This window comes from Panthera leo, chromosome A1 (genome assembly GCF_018350215.1).
Source record: "Panthera leo isolate Ple1 chromosome A1, P.leo_Ple1_pat1.1, whole genome shotgun sequence".
Taxonomy (NCBI): Eukaryota; Metazoa; Chordata; class Mammalia; order Carnivora; family Felidae; genus Panthera; species Panthera leo.
Genome location: NC_056679.1, coordinates 723,194 through 743,921, shown reverse-complemented (window position 1 = coordinate 743,921; position 20,728 = coordinate 723,194). Strand labels below are relative to the sequence as shown.

General features: G+C 38.9%; 1 long non-coding RNA gene across 1 annotated transcript; it reads left to right on the top strand.

The window, feature by feature from the left end:
• The first annotated feature begins 12,336 nt into the window (after positions 1 to 12,336).
• LOC122223570 lies at positions 12,337 to 19,849 on the top strand. Its single transcript, XR_006204517.1, has 3 exons — positions 12,337 to 13,292; positions 17,054 to 17,152; positions 19,733 to 19,849. It is a non-coding gene; the product is annotated as an uncharacterized LOC122223570 (long non-coding RNA).
• The last annotated feature ends 879 nt before the right edge of the window (positions 19,850 to 20,728 follow it).

The following is a 20,728-nucleotide window of genomic DNA, read 5'->3' as shown; positions in this document are numbered from 1 at the left end:
GAATGTGAGTGAATTGCCCAGTGTTTAATAGAATTTAGGAAAATATGTACATATTTCCTAAATAAAAATGTCTAAATAAAAATATACCTAAAAAGAAAGTACTAAGAGCCAAGTGAGGGAGGGAGACAGGAAATGTGAAGAGAGTAATTTGAAATGGATGGATGGAAATGACCTCTTACTCTGAAGTTGGTGAGTGGATGAGGCAAACTTGCAAGAAGGCAAATTTTAAATTTTTTAAAAATTGAAACAAGGGTTCTTAAAATTTTTTCAATTAAAAAATGCCACAGTTTTGTATATCGGGTACACCAAATACATGGTGTTTTGTGGGTGGTGAAATCCTAAGCATTAAGGAGACCAGAGGAACTGGAAGTCAATATAAAAGCCTTCCTGAAATGTCCAAATATTATTGATATTTCTCTCCAGAAAAATAACATTTTCTTCCTAATTGAATGTAAAATGAAGGCGACTGGTTTTAAGAATTTACATATTTGTCTTGCATCTTTTCTTACATTTAGTATATGTTGAGAAGATTAGAAGCAGCAAAAGGGGGACAGGTTGGCTGTGAAGAGCAACTTGTCAGGACATAGAAGGGCTCCTATTAAAGTGCAGCAACTTGAACTTACTGTTGTTGGGATTATCCACATACACTTCGTATATGTAATCATCAGATACACTTCTACAGACACTGAAGGTCTTACTGTGGTATTTTCTAGTAATTGACTTTAAAATGACAGAGTGGTTAAGATTTCCAGGAGAAATCTTTCAGTAAAAAAACTTGGATGTTACGAGAGGAACATCTAGGACTCTTGGGGGCTTTGATACATAACCTGGGTATTGCATCAAAAAGAGCATGAGAAGCTTTTGTACAAGTGTTGGGAGAGAAAAGGCATGTGATACACAGTTTGAAGAAACTTTCTCACTTGGTCTTTTATTAATCCTATTTAAGAATGGTAATGTTTCCAGTTCTCTAAAGGGTTTCTTATAGGCTACCAATTCCCTTCTGCCTCACCCTGTTTCATGTGCTTGCTTCCTTTATCATGTTCTTGGAGTTTAACACCCCATTACTGTTCAATTGGATGGATTGTATGGATTTTTAAAATTATTTATAAAAGAGGCATTGCTTGCTTTTCTGAGTTGCCTTTACAGCGATTTGAACTATTTCTGAGGAGATAAATTAACATTTTTCGTAGTTACATAGTAGACATTACCGAGTTCCTGCATTTGGGTTTTTATCCTTCATATATTTTATAGTAAATGCAAATTAGTGTAAGTTAGGAAGAATGGGAATGCCACTGAGTCTGGGAACCTGAAGAAAATAGTTTCCTGTTTTGCCATTTCTTTTTGACCTCAGAACTGATGAAAAGTTGGGAAATAAATGTCTAAGTGCTATATTTAGGAATGATTTAAAAATTTTCCAGTTTGCATTATGGTACGACTTTAAATCAGTATGTTACACTGGTACATATTATCTAACATCTACAAGGAGGACAAATAAGTTGAGTCAACTTGAGGTAGCCAGAGTTGTAATGTGGTTTTTTTTTTCTATATAGCTAATATGTTCTATGTGAAATAGAAGTCTATTTTAATATTTACTTGAGCCATAGTTAAGTTTTCTATCCTTATGCTCAATAGTGTGAAAAGAGAATGGGTTTTTAAGACCATTAGTTAGCTGTTTGAACTAATTTGTATAACTTTTTCAGACATTTTTTTCCTCAGCATTCAGTATCTTTACCGTTTCATTAATTTCCCATGTCCATCATCCTGCCTTTATTTAGCTCTCCTCCTCATCCCAGACTTCCCTGTACAGTCCTGCTTTTTTCTGCTCCAAACTGAGCTGTTGCTGTTGCGAACAGCTGTAGCAAAACCGTACCCGTTAGAACTTCAGTGGATTGTATGTGCTCTTGGCTGGATCACCATTAAACGAACGCTTGAGAATTTGGCAGTAACTGTTCTTTCTCTGTTTGTTCCTTGCTAGTTTTTTTCTTTTAGATCGCGCTTGCATATGCACACACAATAGCATAGGTGCTAGTACTACCATGAGTTTTTTAGAATTTTATCACATCGTTAAAAATAACTTAGGTATTAAAATGCTAATTTAATTTACATGCGTTGTTGCTGTCATACTTGGATATATGCTAACATGTATTTCGGCAGTGAAGTGAATGATTTTAAGTGGGTACGACCCATGCATGCATTGTAAAGGATTACTGTCATTGTTATATTTGCAAAGAGCCTAGGTTAGTATACAGAAGTCACAGATCATGGATGACTGATTCTACAGTAGGTAGCCCCATTTGTTAAGTATTTGCTACATTTTAGACTAAGAACCTTAATGTGGGGGACCTTTTTTTAAGACTGGGTAGGTGCAGGTGCTCCTCTTGTTGACCAGTTCCAAACTCTAGTAGTGGCAGAGGTTGGAATACAGCGCGAGAATTACAATACACTGAAGAAAAGTCCTAAGGGAAAACAAAACGATGGTAAACATCAGTAGGGGGTAGCATCTTTGAGACTTGCATTATATTTGCATGATGTTGGTGGCAGGCCAAAGTAAACAAAAATTCAAGAAAGCACACATGAATATAAAATAAGTCTTGGTCTCTTGTTGTGAGTAAAGAATGCATTTTGTTGTGATTGACCTAGAGCATCACATGCAGTAGGTTATCTCGTATCTCATTACCCATTTAAAAAAAATAGCTTGCTGTGTGTTCAGCTCCGTGGTGGTACTGGGTATATTTGGGTGACTTCACATACTACACTTGAGACCTGTTGTCCAAAATGAAGTGTTACAGAGTTTGGAGAAGAGAAATGAGTAGAAGATAAAAACTAACTGGGAAAGATTTGCATAGGATGAGAGAATGTTGTTGCTTAGGAGTGTGAGATTTAAAGGACCGTTCACAACAAAAGGGGGAGAATTCTTAATGTGTGTGTCCAAGGATTTGAGGAGGTACAAGCTCCTGAGTATCATCTTCAAGATGAGTTACATCATGTCTTTGGGAGCAGGTGCTATCAGAGAAGGCCCATTATGAACAAAGATTGGGAGCTGATAACTGTGCGTGAAGCTGGTAGTCCAAAATGAGAGTAGAAAACTAATCAGATATTGGGAGTCTTTTGGTCAGAGAATGATGGTGGTACGATTAATATTGTCCAAAAAGTTAACTTTATTGTAGGAAGGGTGTATTTGTAGTAACATAGACTGCAGGCAGGGAAACGAGTTTTTATATGGTATTTGGATTGGAGAGGAAGAGTAGAAGTCAGGACTTCAATTAATTATGAAACCGTCAGGGCTTGGTGATTAAGTGGATGTGGGGGCCAGTTATGTGAAGGAACGCAAGGATGACTGATTTTAACCAAATGGTGGGTAGTTTTGGTGCTGCCAGCTTCCAAGAATAGGGCAGCAAGGTCAGGATGGAAGGCTTCAGGTACTTGTGACACCTTGTAAGGGTTTCAGCATGAAAAATTATGCTTAGGAAAAGGTCTTGGCTCATGAGTTTTGATTGTCACCAAAAAAAGTTAATAGTTCATAAAGTATGAGACAAATAGTTCACCAGTACAAAATTTATATAGGTTGGGGGCTGGGATACCTTCTAACCATCTATGTAGATGGAGCTGCTTAGGTAGACTTGGAAGGGCTTGGTGAACGGAGTCTCATACTGGATTACATTTAATCCATAAATACTGCAGTTGTGTTCATTAGTTACAAAAACAGTCTGTTACAGAAATGGACATTTACCTAATTTTTTCATATTTGTTTAGTGGTCAACACAAGGAAATGTGGAAACCAGAGGTGGATTAACGCCTATTGTCTTACTCCTCAAAGTTGAAAGTTACTTAAGTAAACCCTATATTATAGCCATCATCTAAATACTTGAGATCTGGAAATAATCCTTGTCACACTATTGTACTTTAGAAAGCATTAACAGCCAACATATATGAACTTACCTTCAAATACTATTGATACGTAAACTACTTAATGTATTTTTGAATTATTTGAATAATATCCATCTATTGTACAAACGAGGAGGTATAAACTGGTCTGTAGTAAAAGTAAATTTTTCTATGCTGTGTTTACAAGTCACCTGACTTCTCTGTCCAGGCATAATCATTGTTATAAATTTCTTGTGTATCCTTCTAGAAGTTTCTGTGCACTCAGGCATATTTGTGTACATTCTTAGTACATAGGCAAGCACACTGTACACATTTGCCATTTACTTATTTCCTCACAATATTCTGTTTTGGGGATTGTTCCAAATGCATAAGTGAGAGAGAAAGATCCCTTGTTCCTATACCTGTTGGTAGGTCATTGTCAGGTGTATACCAGATCTTTCTTGGCCAGGGATGTTTCCTTCTCCTCTCCCTTATATGCCCTAACATATGTCTTAGGATATGTGTTATGAAGCATGCGTGTGAATGTATATATAGGATAAAATTTCTACCAGTTAAATCGGTCGTGGTGTATGTATGTTTTTATAGAGTTTTTTTTAGATGTTGCCTGCCTCACTATAGACAGAACTTAGCTTTATTCCCTGCAGCCCCCAACCAAATGCATAAAGTCAGTAAAGATCACATGTTAATATAACCTGATGGGATTATTGTAGGTAATAGTGGACGTTTTGGAATAGAAATTATGTAATTGAAATTGGAAGAGCTTTAAAGTCTAAAGTTGGCTTATAAGAATTCCAGGAATTAGAGACCTAAAGTCTTGTGCTCTAAAAATTAGATTACATTAAGTAGATGCCTGTTTAATTAAATGAACTATTAATATCTTCGAGAGAGTTATCAATATGTAAGATTTTTAAAGGACTTGGTGAACATCAAACTTGGTGAACAGTTGACACAATTTAATAATGGGTTATTTTATTGTGATAGAGAAAAGAAGGGCATTTGACTCCAATTCAAATTGAAGTCTTTAATTTAAAAAATTTCTACAGTTCTCCAGTGATGGGGAAATGGGCATTACTGTGCCCAGATAGCTAACTTGAATTTCATTTCTTAAATAATCAGTTATAGGAAGAACCATAACTCTTCTAGAAGAATTCCCATGTGTGGTATTCATATTATGATTTCACTTTGAATTTCGAATCTTACATTAATTTGGAAATACTGGAGGGAAGTAGGTATTTCATTTACAAACCAAAAAGGATGGAGGCTGTAAGCTGTATTTTAGATTAGCTCTGCTTGGAATTAATAAAAAGACATTTGTGTACATTTCTAAAGAATTGTGGTTTGTTATTCAGTGAATTATATAAGTTTGAAGACTCATAGCAAAATGAAATGATTGTTTTGTGTGCTTTATTTACTTTTTTAAAGTAAGTTCTGTAGCCAAACATGGGCTTGAACTCACCATCCCAAGATCAAGAGTCGCATGCTCTAACCAACTGAGCCAGCTCAGACCCCAAAGTAATTTTTTTAATTAAAAAAAATTGTATCTTCAGATAGTAACTGTAAACAATTATGTATATATATTGTTTACCCAAGGACTTGAATGAGCAATTTGCCATTTCCAAAACTAATCTTGGTCAGAGATCATTTATTCCACTTTATTCTTCAATATCCATCATAAATTTGAAGTATTCTATCTCCAAGGTATGACTAGAAAATAAACATTGTTTTGTTTCACCACATCATGTAGTTATTAGATTTCCTAAATACATTGAGCACATACTATGGCAATACTAGAGAGTTTCTGACTGACTCCTAATAAACACTGGGGATACAGCTGGTCTGGGGAAACTGACCTGTCCATTTTAGGATGGTCAGAGGAGGCTTCTCTAAGGAGATAGCTGATACCTGAATGATCAGAAGAGGGGACTTGCAAAGTTGGAGGTGTTGAAGGTGAATCCAGTTCAAGCTGAGAGGATTATCATTTATGGCAAGGAAGAGGAGAATGTGGCTCGAATTAAGTGAACAAGACAAAGGTGATTCTTAACCCTTTTTTCTCTCCCCCACCCCCCCCATGAAATTTTAACACAGCTGTTCATGTCCTGTAAATATATGTTCTGTCCATGCTTTTACACATGAAAAGGGATTTTTGCCTTCCCCTACTCCCACCTTCAACTAATTTTCTCCCTCTGGGGATAATACTGCCCCACTGAGTAGGCAGGATGTAGACCAGGGTATGCCATAGTAAATAGTTGAGGTCTTTTTTCTTTTCTTTTCTTTTCTCTCCTCTTCTTTTCTTTCATAAAGATTTTATTTTTAAGTAATCTCTACACTCATCATGGGGCTTAAACTCAAAATCCTGAGATCAAGAGTTGCGTGCTCCGCTGACTGAACTAACCAAGTGCCCCTTGGGGTTTTTTTTCTTGACGAGATAATTATGAAGGCTTGGATCAGGCAGTGACATGATCTAGTTTATGTTTTAGAAAAGAATTTTGCTACTCATGAAGACTTAACTGAAGGAGAGCCAGAATAAAAGCAGGCAAGTGAATTAAACCAGTAAGGAGAGGTGAAAAGTAATGGCTTGGTCTACGAAGATTTTTTTTTTTTTTAAGTTTATTTTGAGAGAGAGATAGCCGGGACGGGGGCAGAGAGAGAGAGAGGGAGAGAGAGAATCCCAAGCAGGCTCTGCACTGTCAGCGTGGAGCCAGATGCAGGGGTTGAACCTATGAACCGTGAGATCGTGTTCTGAGCTGAAATCAAAGAGTTGAACACCTAACTGACCAAGCCACCCAGGTGCCCCAAAGATTATTATTATATAGAGATAAGGAAGAGGAGGGAGAGCAAACGGAGAGAGAGAGAATAAATGGATGTAGCATTAGTGGTCATAAGGTATATGTTGATCAAAGCTTGGCGAACAACGCCCTCTGAGACACAAAGGGAGGTTGCCTATAGAACCCACTGAAATGAAGGAAGAAAATGGCTCTTGGGAAATGAGAAACTTGTCTGATTTAAAAAAAAATTTAGGGGCTCCTGGGTGGCTCAGTCGGTTAAGTGTCTTACTTCGGCTCAGGTCATGTTCTCACAGTCCGTGAGTTCAAGCCCCGTGTCTGGCTCTGTGGTGACAGCTCAGAGCCTGGAGCCTGTTTCAGATTCTGCGTCTCCCTTTCTCTCTGACCTTCCCCCGTTCATGCTCTGTCTCTCTCTGTCTCAAAAATAAACGTTAAAAAAAAATGAAAAAAAAATTTAATGTTTATTTTATTTTTGAGAGAGAGCAGGGGAGGGGCAGAGAGAGAGAGAGAGAGGGAGACAGAATCTAAAGCAGGCTCCAGGCTCTGAGGTGTCAGCACAGAGCCCGACGCAGGGCTCAAATTCACGGATCGCAAGATCATGACCTGAGGTGAAGTTGGACGCTGAACCAACTGAGCCACCCAGGTGCCCCAAAACTTGTCTGATTTTTAACCTTGTTATCATTTGGAGTTTCTTAGTCATTTGTGTATAAGTAGATGATCACACACGCAGTTTAGAATGGGCAAAACTCCACAGATTTATTTCAACTTTCTATTTTTTTCTCGGTAGGAATGTGCCCCCCATATTGTGTACCTTCCATTCCAGACTTTTTACTGGGAAATCAGCTTAAAAGCCTGCCTGTTCTTCCATGTTCTGAGTACTGGTGGTTATTCGTACGTGGCTATTTTCAGTTAAATTCTCATTGTTTGTTAGAAGTAAATGGTTCTAATCTAATAGACAATTCTTGGACCCTCCAAGATCCTGAGGGGGACCTATTGTGAATTCCCTGAGGCAGAAGCACTCTCATATGTAGGTGCTTATTGCAATTTGTTGAATCAGTGAACCGGCAATATTTCCAAGATCATACTGGAAGGTATTGGCAGAACCCAAATGAGATTTTATACCACAGAGGGTTTGTCTCATAATTGAGTGTAATGAATGCAAAATTACTGGGAATTTTTTTTTTTTTTTCACTTCTTAAAGTTTATTTAGAGAGAGTGTGTGCAAGTGGGAGGAACAGAAAGAGAATCAATGTCAAACAGGATCCCACCACCAGCACAAAGCCATGGAGGACTCAAACTCCTCAACCATGAGATGACTTGAGCCCAAATCTGACACTTAACAAACTGAGCCATCCAGGCACCCCTGGGAATGCTTTAATAAGCCCTGATGGTGACTGAAAATGGGAAATAACGTAGCATAGATGGTCTTAAAAAAGGACTGCAGGGAGTTCTGAGCTTCGCACACCATTCGGATCCTGTTTCTCCTTGCCAAGGGGAGGCATGAAGTCCTTGTGGGCTCTGATGAAAGACCGTGTGCATCTGGAGCTTTTGCTGATCGATGGGAGTATGTTGCATTTACAAATGATGCAGAGACACAAAAAGTATGAGAAGTGAGATTTATGACTATTATGTGTTTTTATGCTTTTTGTGTTTTCTGTTGTGTTTCTACAGCCCAATTTCTCAAACCTAGTGGTAATCAAACAGGAAATTTTGTGCATTTTTAAAATGTGACCCCCCCCCCCCGCCAAATTTTTTTTATATCTCTCATCTGTTTTTAGACTTTACAGTCTCTTTTTTAGAACATGTGTTGGTTTTCTTGTGTCCAAGACAAGGTATTAAAACATTTGACCACCTTAATGTATTTTCGTATAAACGCGGTTTTGACGATACCAGCATCGTGTTCCCACGAGGAGGAGTTGCTGGCTGGAGCACTGACATGAAAGTAGAAACCTGACTGATGTTCCTCATCTTGGGGCACCACTGGTTTAGTTTAGCACCCGTTCTCTACCCTATATTTAGATAAATTTAAATAGATAAAACATTCCAGTGCAGATTACACTTACTTGATGTTTAAGTAGTTTCTCTCCAGTATAACATTGTGATATTATTCACTGCATGTGAACATACCACTTTATTTTTTACTAAAAAAAAAAAGTTTTTTTTAACATTTATTCATTTTTGAGAGACAGAGACAGAGCAGGAGCAGGGGAGGGGCAGAGAGAGGGAGACACAGAATCTGAAACGGGCTCCAGGCTCCCAGCTGTCAGCACAGAGCCCAGTGCGGGGGCTTGAACCCACAAACCGTGAGAACATGACCTGAGCTGAAGTCGGACGCTTAACCGACTGAGCCACCCAGGTGCCCCAATACCATTTTATTTTTGAGAGAGAGAGTGTGCATGTGCATACATGAGTTGGGGAGGGGCAGAGAGAGAGGGAGACGGATCCATCCAAGCAGGCCGTGTGCTGTCAGCGCAGAGCCTGATGTGGGGCTTGACCTTTGGAACTGCAAGATAGTGACCTGAAGTTGGGTTCTTAACCAACTGAGCTACCCAGGTGTCCCTCACATGTTATCTTCAAAGCAGGTAACATTGTTATTTTATGTGGATGTAAGTATATGGTGAAAAATAAAAACTGTTGAATGTCATTTGGTAATTCATTTCCAGTGCCATTTCGTTATAAATGAATGTGGTTCATACATTAAATAAACTGAGGTTCTTTGTGCAGTAATGTATGTGAAATATTCAACTTTTAAAGAACTAAGAAACCATATGGGTAAGTTCATAACAACTATCTTGAACTAAAAATGCAATTTATTACTGTACTCCCACTTGTTTTTATTTTTATTATTTTTTTTTTTTTTAAATTTTTTTTCCAACGTTTTTTATTTATTTTTGGGACAGAGAGAGACAGAGCATGAACAGGGGAGGGGCAGAGAGAGAGGGAGACACAGAATCGGAAACAGGCTCCAGGCTCCGAGCCATCAGCCCAGAGCCTGACGCGGGGCTCGAACTCACGGACCGCGAGATCGTGACCTGGCTGAAGTCGGACGCTTAACCGACTGCGCCACCCAGGCGCCCCTCCCACTTGTTTTTAAAAACTTAACCCTGGGTTTGCCTGGCTGGCTCAGTCTATAGAGCATATGACTCTTTTTTTTTTTTTTTTTTCCCCAATATATGAAGTTTATTGTCAAATTGGTTTCCATACAACACCCAGTGCTCATCCCAAAAGGTGCCCTCCTCAATACCCATCACCCACCCTCCCCTCCCTCCCACCCCCCATCAACCCTCAGTTCTCAGTTTTGTTTTTTGTTTTTGTTTTTTTTTTTAATTTTTTTTTTAACGTTTTATTTATTTTTGAGACAGAGAGAGACACAGCATGAACTGGGGAGGGGCAGAGAGAGAGGGAGACACAGAATCGGAAGCAGGCTCCAGGCTCTGAGCCATCAGCCCAGAGCCCGACGCGGGGCTCGAACCCACGGACCGTGAGATCGTGACCTGAGCCGAAGTCGGAAGCCCAACCGACTGAGCCACCCAGGCGCCCCAGTTCTCAGTTTTTAAGAGTCTCTTATGCTTTGGCTCTCTTCCACTCTAACCTCTTTTTTTTTTTTTTTTTTTTTCCCCTTCCCCTCCCCCATGGGTTTCTGTTAAGTTTCTCAGGATCCACATAAGAGTGAAACCATATGGTATCTGTCTTTCTCTGTGGAGCATACAACTCTTGATCTCAGAGTTTTGAGATCAAGCCCCAGGTTGGGTGTAGAGATTACTTAAAAAAAAAAAAACAAAAAAAAAAACATAAAAAACTTAACCTTGATTATGCAATGATCAAGGATATGTTTTCTTTGGCTTTTTTAGGGGAGAGGTGCTTGAGAAATCTCAGGTCATCACAAGAGGATAATGCTTTTTAAATTTTTTTTATTATTTTAATGTTTATTTTTGAGAGACAGAGTAGAGGAGGGGCAGAGAGAGAGAGGGAGACAGATCTGAAGCAGGTCCAAGCTGTGATCTGTCAGCAGCAGAACCTGATGTGGGGCTTGAACCCACAAACCACAAGATGATGACCTGAGTTGACGTTGGTCTCTTAACGGACTGAGCTGCCCAGGGACCGTCCTCCGTCTGCCCCTCCCCCCTTTGTTTTGATTGAAACGCCTTTGTAGGAATTTGTGGACAAAATTAAGTTTGGAAATTTTCAGTGGTATCTTTCAGTCACAAGCCATTGTTGACCTCATGACAATTGCCTTGAAAATATATATGGGTCTGGGACCTTGAAACTGAGTTGTAACTTTTCTTAGAAGTCATTAATTACGTATGATAAAAGTCATCACATTTTTCACTTTTTTAAAAAAAATTTTTGAGACAGGGAGGGGCGCCTGGGTGGCTCAGTCGGTTGAGTGGCCAACTTCGGCTCAGGTCATGATCTCGCGGTCTGTGAGTTCGAGCCCCGCGTCGGGCTCTGTGCTGACAGCTCGGAGCCTGGAGCCTGTTTCAGATTCTGTGTCTCCCTCCCTCTGACCCTCCTCCATTCATGCTCTGTCTCTCTCTGTCTCAAAAGTAAATAAACGTTAAAAAAAAATAAATTTTTGAGACAGGGAGAGTGCATATGTGAGCTGGGGAGGGGCAGAGAGAGAGGGAGACAGAATCCCAAGCAGGCTCCCTGCTGTCTGTGCAGAGCCCATCATGGGGCTGGAATCCAGGAACCATGAGGTCATGACCTGAGCTGAAATCAAGAATCTGCCACTTAACCGACTAAGCCACCCAGGCACCCCTAAAAGTCATCATCAAGTACTTTATTAGATTTCATATGAGTCTTTGCTGAATTTTACATTTCTTTGATAACTACAGTAAATGTTATGACTGTTGGAGAAAAAGACTGTGTATCAATAAATTATTTTCCTGAAATATCTAGTTGTCCTCAATAAAGCTGAAAAAAAATCTTTATTTTGTAAATGTTTTCTAGATTTCAATATTATTTAATATGATGATTCTTAATTCTTTAATATGATTATTTAATATGATTCAATATTATTTAAATGATGATTCTTATCTACTCAAGACCTTACTGTATTTTGGTTTTTTGTTTTTGTTTTTGATTTTGAGAGCAAGAGCAAATGTGAGTGGAGAAGGGGCAGATAGAGGGAGAAAGAGAATCCCAAGCAGGCTCCACACTGTCAGCAGAGCCTGATGCAGGGCTCGAACCCATGAGCCCTGACCTGAGCCGAAATCAAGAGTCAGACATTTAACCAAGTGAGCCACCCAGATACCCTTATTTATTAATTTTGAGTTGCTATATGAACTTTAAAATAGTTTTTTTTCTGATTCATTAATTTAAAAAAATTTAAAATCCTGTGGTGCCTGGCTGGATCAGTTGGTGAAGTGTGTGGCTGTTGATCTCAGGGTTATGATTTTGCACCCCACGTTGGGTGTAGAGATTACTTATAAAAATAAAATCTTTGGGGGAAAAAAACCTTAAAATCATGCTTTTTAAAAATTTGGAATAGCCTGTCATTTAAATTTGTGAATTTTATTTGGCCTGACAGCCTTAATTTTCATAAACTGTATCTTAGGAGCTCCTTTCCAGTCGGTACATCCTGCATCACGGGCAACCACTGTTTTGTTTTGATCACAGTAGATTAGTTTTGCTTGTTTTTGAACTTCATGTAAATGGAATCATAGAATGTATACCCTTTGCCTCTGGCTTCTTTCATTCAACATAGTGCTTTTGAGATTCATCTGTGTTGTTGCAGGTGTCAGCAGTTGGTTCTATCTTATTGCTGCATAGCGTACCATGAAGTGACTATGCCACATTTTGTTTGTCCAGTCTGCTACTGATATATTCTTGGGTTAGATTCCAGTTTGGGTTGTAATGAATAAAGCTGCTGTGAACATTCCTGTTCAAGTCATTCAGACTTCTCATTTTTCTGGGAGGAAATATCTGGGAGTGGGATTGCGGAGTATCGTGGATATGTATGTTTCTTAGAAACTGCTAATTTTCCAAAGTGTCTGTCTTACGTCAGTGCGCGTGATTCCTGTTCCGTATTGCATCCTTGCCAACATTCAGTATTGTCAAGTTGTGTTAGTGTTAGCCATAGAGTGAATGTGTAGAGGTATATCCGTGTAGTTTTAATTTACACTTTCCTAGTAACTTCGGATGTTGAGTAACTTTTCACACTTTTTGGTCATTTGGGTATGTTTTTGTGTGTCATACCCTTATTACTGTTTGTACAGTAGCCCTTCCCCCCACTTTATCTAAGGGAGACACTTCGTAAAAAGCGAAAGATTTACGCGATCTGAAGAGAAACCAGAGCATAAGGGAGACACTTTGGAGAACCCAGGTGGATGCCTGGAGCTGTGGATACTACCAAACCTTACAGATAACTGTTTTTTCCTAATATACGTAACTATGATAAGGCTTAATTTATAAGTTAGGCACAGTGGGAGATTAATAACAATAACTAATAAAATAGAACAACTTAAGTAATTGTCAAAATGTCTTACTGTACTGTCACCTTTCTCTTGCTGATGTGACGTGCCTATGTGATGAGATGAAGTGTGGTGAAGTAGTATTAGGCTACTGTTGACCTGACAAAACATTAGGAAAGGACCATCTGCTTCCGGACAACCACTGACTGTAGGTAACCAAAACTGGTAAAAGCGAAACCGTGGGTAAGGGGGGACTGTTGTAACTAGGTTGTGTGGTTTCATCACTATCTGTGTAAAAAAACCATAGGGATCTTTATTAGAATTCTGGAAAGCCAGATGATGTTGGGAATCCAGAATTGAATGTTCATATTATGGATTTTTGCTTTTTGTAAAATATTGGCTGGAAGATAGAAATTATATAATTGAGCTTTTATCATGATATCTCACTGCTAATTTGGGTAGAAGAAACAGGGTTTGATGAAAAAAATCAAAGCCCTCAGTTTGCTATGTTTTATTGCCAATTTTCAACTCAAAAAGAGGTGAGAATTTAAAATGTTGAGAAACTTCTTAAAAAGTTTATTTACTTATCTTGAGAGAGAGAGAGAGAGAGAGAGAGAGAGAGAGAGAGGCACAGAGAGAATCCCAAGCAGGCTCCATGCCGACAGTACAGAGTTTGTTGTGGGGCTCAGTCTCATGAATCGTGAGATCATGACCTGAGCTGAGATCAAGAGTTGGACGCCCAGGCGCCCCTAAAATGCTAAGAAACTTTTTGTCATTGTGACTTCCAATTAATTCAGTTAACTGAAACTATTCAGTTACATCATTTGTTCACCAGTCGAAATTGTATTCCATCAGAAAGAGTGAATTTGTGTAAGTAGTATTATTTTAGAGATTTGCTGTTTTCATGGGCATTTTCTCAAGTTTCTTTGGGAGATGGCTTTTGGATTTTTGGCCTAATCTTTCTGGTAGATTATTCACTTAATCACACACTATTTCCCTATACTCTTTGAAGTTATATTCTTTGTTGCTTAAAGAGAATCTATTAACATTCAAATAAAATTACTTAGTAAAGAATATGCTACATATTTTCACTGTTGTGAATTGCCTGTAATAATAGCATTTGGCTTATTTATTGCTTCAGTGACTGGTATTGTGGTCTGTGTCTTTGTCATGAAGGCCAAGGGTCAGATTCAGTTGTGAGCACTATGCCATCCAAGCTGTCTCTGATGGTGATGTTCGATAACGTGGCTGTCCCCCTCTCCCCCGTACCTGCACACTTCGGAACACAGGCTCCTTTAGGGTTTGATACCATGGGAATCTACTTCAGAGGAAGTCGTTACCTAATTTTAGGTTGATTTCTGGCAAGGTGTTTTCAACACGAGCCATTAAAGTCCTGTCTTGGGTATTTACAGTTTGTTGTAATTTGAATAGTCTCGCTCAGCATCCATGCTTGCTGAAGTATAACCTATATTTTAAACATCCCTTTCTTAGAACGTTACTTCTATTGTAGCTTATATATTAAATAATGCAAACTACATGTAATGTGTGGATGAGAGTAGGGTTGAGTACTCAGTGGGAAAGGATACCTTCTTTCACTCAAAGAGGGGAGAGTCATTGTTACCTAGTTGACTGTTAAGAATGGGCCTTCTGTAGATCTTTAATGTTTTATTCTTTAAGAAAAATCATCAGAAAAGCATACATGATATTATTGGATGCTTACATTTCTGACTATGAAAGGTATTAGGGTGTGGTCAGAGGAGCCATGTTTCACTCTTAATCCATGTTTTGGCAAGTCAAACATGAACTTCTATGTAGTTCTTACCCAGTTTTATCCTAAATAAAAACAGACCACTTTCGTCCACAGCGGTGTCTTGTTACAGTGATGCTTAAGATTTCAGTTATAGGAGACCTTTTCTTTTAATGTGATTGTTGGCTGCTTCTCCTCCCCCCAGTATTTGACAGTATCGCTTTGACAGAGACACTGTTCTTCAGCATTGGAATTATGTGTGTCACCTTTCTAGGACTTTGCAGATTTTAAATCCAAAGTATCTGTATCATGGAATGGATGTACACGTGCATTGGCTCACTGTGATTCTTTCATTGATGTTGATTATAATCCAGTGTACAATAAACCTGGTCACTTCTTTGTAAGACCACGTCTTTAAACAGAATGCTAGTGATTTTGAATATTGAATTCAGATATTAAGCCACCATTTTATTTATTTTTTTATTTTAATTGAATTCTATATTTTATTTATTTTATTTTTAGTTTAACTTAATTAATTTTATTTTATTTATTTTGAGATAGTGTGAGCAGGGGAGGGGCAGAGAGAGAGAGAAGGCTTGAGAAGCCAGGGTCTGCACTGTCAGCACAGAGCCTGACAGTGGGACTCAGACCCATGAATTGTGAGATCATGACCTGAGCCAGAACCAAGAATTGGATGCTCCACTGATTGAGCCACCCAGGCTCCCTTAAGCCACCTTTTTAAAGAGTAGATATTGGCAACTAAACTTGGATCATTCTAGAGATTATCTTTCCAGGTTTCAATATATGTGATGAATGCTTTGTAAATTGGCAGGTTCACATTTTTGAGAAGTTGAGGAGACAGTTATTTTTAGCAGTCCTTGTGTCATTAAGAATTAGTAATCCAGGAGAGCTGGAGTGGCTCAGTTGGTTAAGCGTCCAGCGTCGGCTCAGGTCATGGTCTCACGGTTCAAGAGTTCGAGCCCCATGTCAGGCTCTGTGTTGACAGCTCAGAGCCTGGAGCCTGCTTCAGATTCTGGGTCTCCCTCTCTTTCTCTGCCCCTCCGCCGCTCGTGCTCTGATTCTTTTTAAAAAATAAATGAGCATTAAAAAAAAATTAGTAACCCAGTTGTGCAGTTTGGTTTATGGTTCCATTCTTCTTGTCAGCCTTAATTTTACTAAAGGAAATACAATGATAGAAGTGCATATATATATATATATATATAACCAATTTAAGAATGCTTTAATGACTTCACAGTTACCTAAGATTATGTGTAGAATGCTACTTGCAGGTGGAAATATATATAAAAGATAATTTCTTGTTGATTTGTGGCATGTGTTGTTTGAAAAAATATTTAAGGTTTTATAACTTGGACCATGGGGTCCTGCTGGATCATTTGGAATCCCCTTAAATTTATATGCAGAATTTTGTGTACATATTTTTTTACATGCAGATTTTGGGAGCAGTTTCATATTCCATCCAGTTTTCAGGTGAAATTGAGACCCAGATGGGTTTTGAAAACAATATTAATTTAGGGTAGTTATTTCCAGTGTTTTGGGGTCATGTACCCTAACAGTTGAAAAAAATTGAGTGCCAATTTGTGTATTTCTAAGCTGTAATAGTGTAGTATTGTGTATAACATTTCAGGTATGTTATAAAATACATTTTATAAGGATGAGATAATATATCTAAAACTGTATTCCAATGAAAAATCTGGGGTTAATGCTCTGTGTTTGGAGAATGTTGGTTCAAGGGATTATTAGGGTAGGTTGAGTCTTTTTCTGATGGAGCACAAGAGGTATATTTGTGTGCCTTGCCCAAGTACAAGTAGAATAAAATGTTGCAAATTAGAGTAGGAATCAGTATCCTGTGTAGGATTCTGGATTATAAAATTTCAGGCAGTGGTATGCTGAGGGATGAACCATGCAAACAAGAGGGCCTGCCTACCGAAATAAAAAGGAAGGATTTAGCAAAATAGGCTCTCGATATTTTAAAATTATTAGCAGGCTTGGAAACTCAAGGTGTAGGATTTAGTAGTGATTAATGCCAAAACATAAAATTGAGTTGAATTTTAAGTCTGTTGATGTTCTTTGAGGAAGTGAATTAATTCAAAGGAAGATCTTTACTGAGTGGGAACCGATTACGGTTAAGAACTTTAAGAAAATGATTTAACACTTCTTTTTATTGATCATTGAAACTGGCCAAATTTGATTTTTATTTCTAGGAGGGTGAAAGAAAACATGGATGAAGCTGCCTGAATATCGGCTTCTGGCATGAATCAAGTTCAGAGACTAGGAAATGCTGGTGTCAGATTTCCTTTCAGGTCAGTCAATGTCCGTTAAAACAACGTTCCTTGCTTCTTAGTTTCCTTAGTCCTACTTCCTGGTGCTGCCTGCGGACCTCCGGAACGGATGTGAAGGGTAGTTTGTAGTAGAAGCTGAACCCTCTGCTCCTCCGCGGTCCTACGGGATCTGCAGGGGCACCGCCCTTTTATCTGAGCAGTCAGAGGCTATTTTTAACTCCACATTTGTCCTCGTCTTTCCTCACTGGTTGGTATACTGACTTGTCCTTAGGTAAAACTGAACTAAGAGTAGAGATAAAATATTAAACAGGTCTTATTTGCTAAGAAAAAAGTTCCCTCCTGGGTTTTAGTGATCCTAAGTCTAGAATTTTAGTCTTATGTTCCTTGTAAAGTGTGTAAATCTTTGTTAAAAATCTTATTTATTTTTATTTTAGAGAGCGAGCACAAGTGGGGGAGGAGGTGGCGGGGGGGGGGGGGGAGAGAGAGAGAGAAAGAAAGAAAGAAAGAAAGAAAGAAAGAAAGAGAAAGAGAAAGAATAGATCAGGCACGCTGAGCGTGGAGCGGGTCTCAGGGCTCAACCCCATGACCTGATCCTGATCATGACCTGAGCCAAAATCAAGAATCAGACGCTCAACTAACTGAGCAACTCAGGCGCCCCGGAAAGTGTGCAATCTCAGAAATGGTGGATTTTTTTATTAAAAAAAAAAAAAAAAAAAAAAAAAAAATTTTTTTTTAATGTTTGTTTATTTTTGAGAGAGAAAGCACAAGCAGGGGAGAGGCAGAGAGAGAGGGAGACACAGAATCCAAAGCAGGCTCCAGGCTCTGAGCTGTCCGCACAGAGCCTGATGCAGGGCTCCAACTCACAAACTGTGAGATCGTGACCTGAGCTGAAGTCAGACGCTTAACTGACTGAGCCACCCAGGTGCCCCTCAGAAATGGTTTAATATCATAAATTCAGATCAGTACTAGGGATACCAGCTCCATTTCTCCCTTGCTGCTCTTTCTACCCTTTTAAAAGGTAGCAAATTTTCTATTTTATAGCAACATTTACATTGTGACTTAAAAAAGCATTATTTTTTTAAGTTTATTTATTTATTTGAGAGACAATCCCAAGCAGGGGCCATGCTACCCACGCAGAGCCCGATGCAGGGCTCGATCCCACAGACTGCGAGGTCGTGACCCGAGCTGAGATCGAGAGTTGGACGTTCAACTGACTGAGCCACCCAGGCACCCCTACATTGTGACTTATTATGACAGAATTCCGTTGACGGTAAAATGTCATCCTAATACCTCCAGAAAGTATTGTTTTAAGGTTATTTCTTTTCCAACCACTTTATCTGGTGGCGATAAAGGAGCTCTTCTGTTTTTGCTACAAGGGTTGTCCCGGGGACCAGCAGCACCAGCCTTAAGGGCTTCTCTTGGCAGTGCAGAATCTCAACGCACAGCTGACCACATCAACCAGACTACCCATTGAAACGAGATCCCAGGAGATCTGAGCACACATTGTGTCAGAGGCTCTGGCATATAAGGAAACCTGGAGAAACTTCCCCCTTTTAAAGTATCTGATGCCCATGAATACAAAAATGTGAGAGCTCTGGTTTGTGTTCTTTTACTCAGCTCTAGGAAATTAACTTTGGTTAGTAATTCTCAAAGCTGGCCCTTTAGACCAGCGTCGTTCTCCTCTGGGATCAAGAATGCACATTCTCAGGTCCACCTACTGAATGTAAACTTGAGGGTTGGGATCCAGCAAAGCAAGATTCTTTAAGAGCTCTGTAGGTAGGGGTGCCTGGCTTGCTCAGTCAGTAGAGCGTGCGACTCTTGATCTCTGGGGTTGTGAGTTCCAGCCCCACATTGAGTGTAGAGAATCCAGGGGGTGGGGAGGGAATGATAAAAGCCATCCAGGTAAATTGTGGTTTCTACTATTTACAAAATTAGAATCCCTTTTGAAATTAGAGAATTACTTTGTAAATATCCTTTAGACCTTTTGTTGGTATTAAATTTTCAGACTTCTTTGTGAATCCTTTACTTAAATAAAATTTGACGAAATAACCTCAGAATGTATGGGTAAGGGGAAAAAACTTAAGATACATAGGCCGACTGTGGCACAGGTCAAAGCTGTGGCATTATGTGGCCAGCGGAGAGAGATCTTACAGGCTTGTCAAGTGGATTGGTCATTGGAACTGGAGGATTTTGAAGTTAATTTTGGTAAGAGATGAATAGTGTTTTTATTTGAAGTAACTGCTTTTTATTACAGATTTTATAGTCAGCAAAAACAGAGTGATTCATTTCAGGAAGATAATTAACTTTTATTAAAGTTTTGGAAGTTAACAAAATGCAGGAATTTTATTAAAAATTGGATTATCTTCAGGTTATCCTTTGAAACAGTGGTTCTCATGTTTTCAAGGTATATAGCAGAACCCTCTGGAGGCTTATTAGAATACAAACCCCACTGTTTGTGATTTATAAGGCCTGAGAATTTTCATTTCTAACAGCTGGTGTTGCTCTGGCATGAGGACTACATTTTCTTTGTTTTTTCTAATAGAAAATACACTATAGATATTAATTCCTGTTTGCTAATAAAGAATTTGTCTTTTTTTCCAGGTCATCTTGTGGGAGAAATGCTTTTAAAGACAGAGGAGAAACAGCCAGAAAACAGATACTTCATTTGTGAATTTATTACTCCATATAAACAACTTACGAATAATCATTAACACTTGACATTATGCCTCATGGACAAATTTTCCGTGGTTAAAATATCTGGAATGGTGCAAACTTCCACTTTCATTCAGGTGTTTTAAGAGTTCTTGCTGGCTGATGTTGCAAAGTAGTGTGGGAGTAGCCTACAAATACAGAATGACAGACAAACTCTCCTTTCAATTCGCTATAAATGGGAACTGTTAGAGGGATTTTTTTTTGGCATCCCCTCTAGCCTGCAATTTGGGGTCAGTCCCCAAGATAAGGGGCTCCTCATGAAATTTGGCACTGTTAGAAAAATTATGTTTTACTAAAGCCATGTATATATATATTTAAGCCCAAAGAAAGTAGAGAGTATGAGGGAAATAGTGTGTTGTAGAATAATGAAAAATTAATTTCTTCCAAGTTAAACTGATATGCAGTGTTAGGGTTAGATTCCAGCTGGGGTTCTTGGGGGCTCTGGATGTCGGCAGAGGACTATTTCTGGATTTTAATTTGGTCCTTATTTGTGCCTCCTCACTGTAATTAGATTTAGCTTACTAGTAACACTTTTCTTTACTTGGAAGTAGATGTGAGGCCTAGAAATCCCAGTTTGGTCTGAAAGGAGATTTATCTGCAAGTCTGCACAGAAAAGAGGAAAGCCGTATGGATCCTGTGAGTGGTTCTCCGCGTTTACTTAGCCAATAAAGTTTAAAAAGTTTACAACAGTTTTAGGAGTTTATATAGTATTTAGGCTATGAAACATGAACTGCATGAAATGTTAACATTTTCAGAATTATTTCACAAGTCACTTTTTGACAATTCTGGCGTATGTATCCTCCTTTTCCTTGGTCTTTGCTAATCAATTATCCTCCTTGCTTTAAAAAGACCATAGGCTTGCACAGTAAATGCTTTATCAGGTCC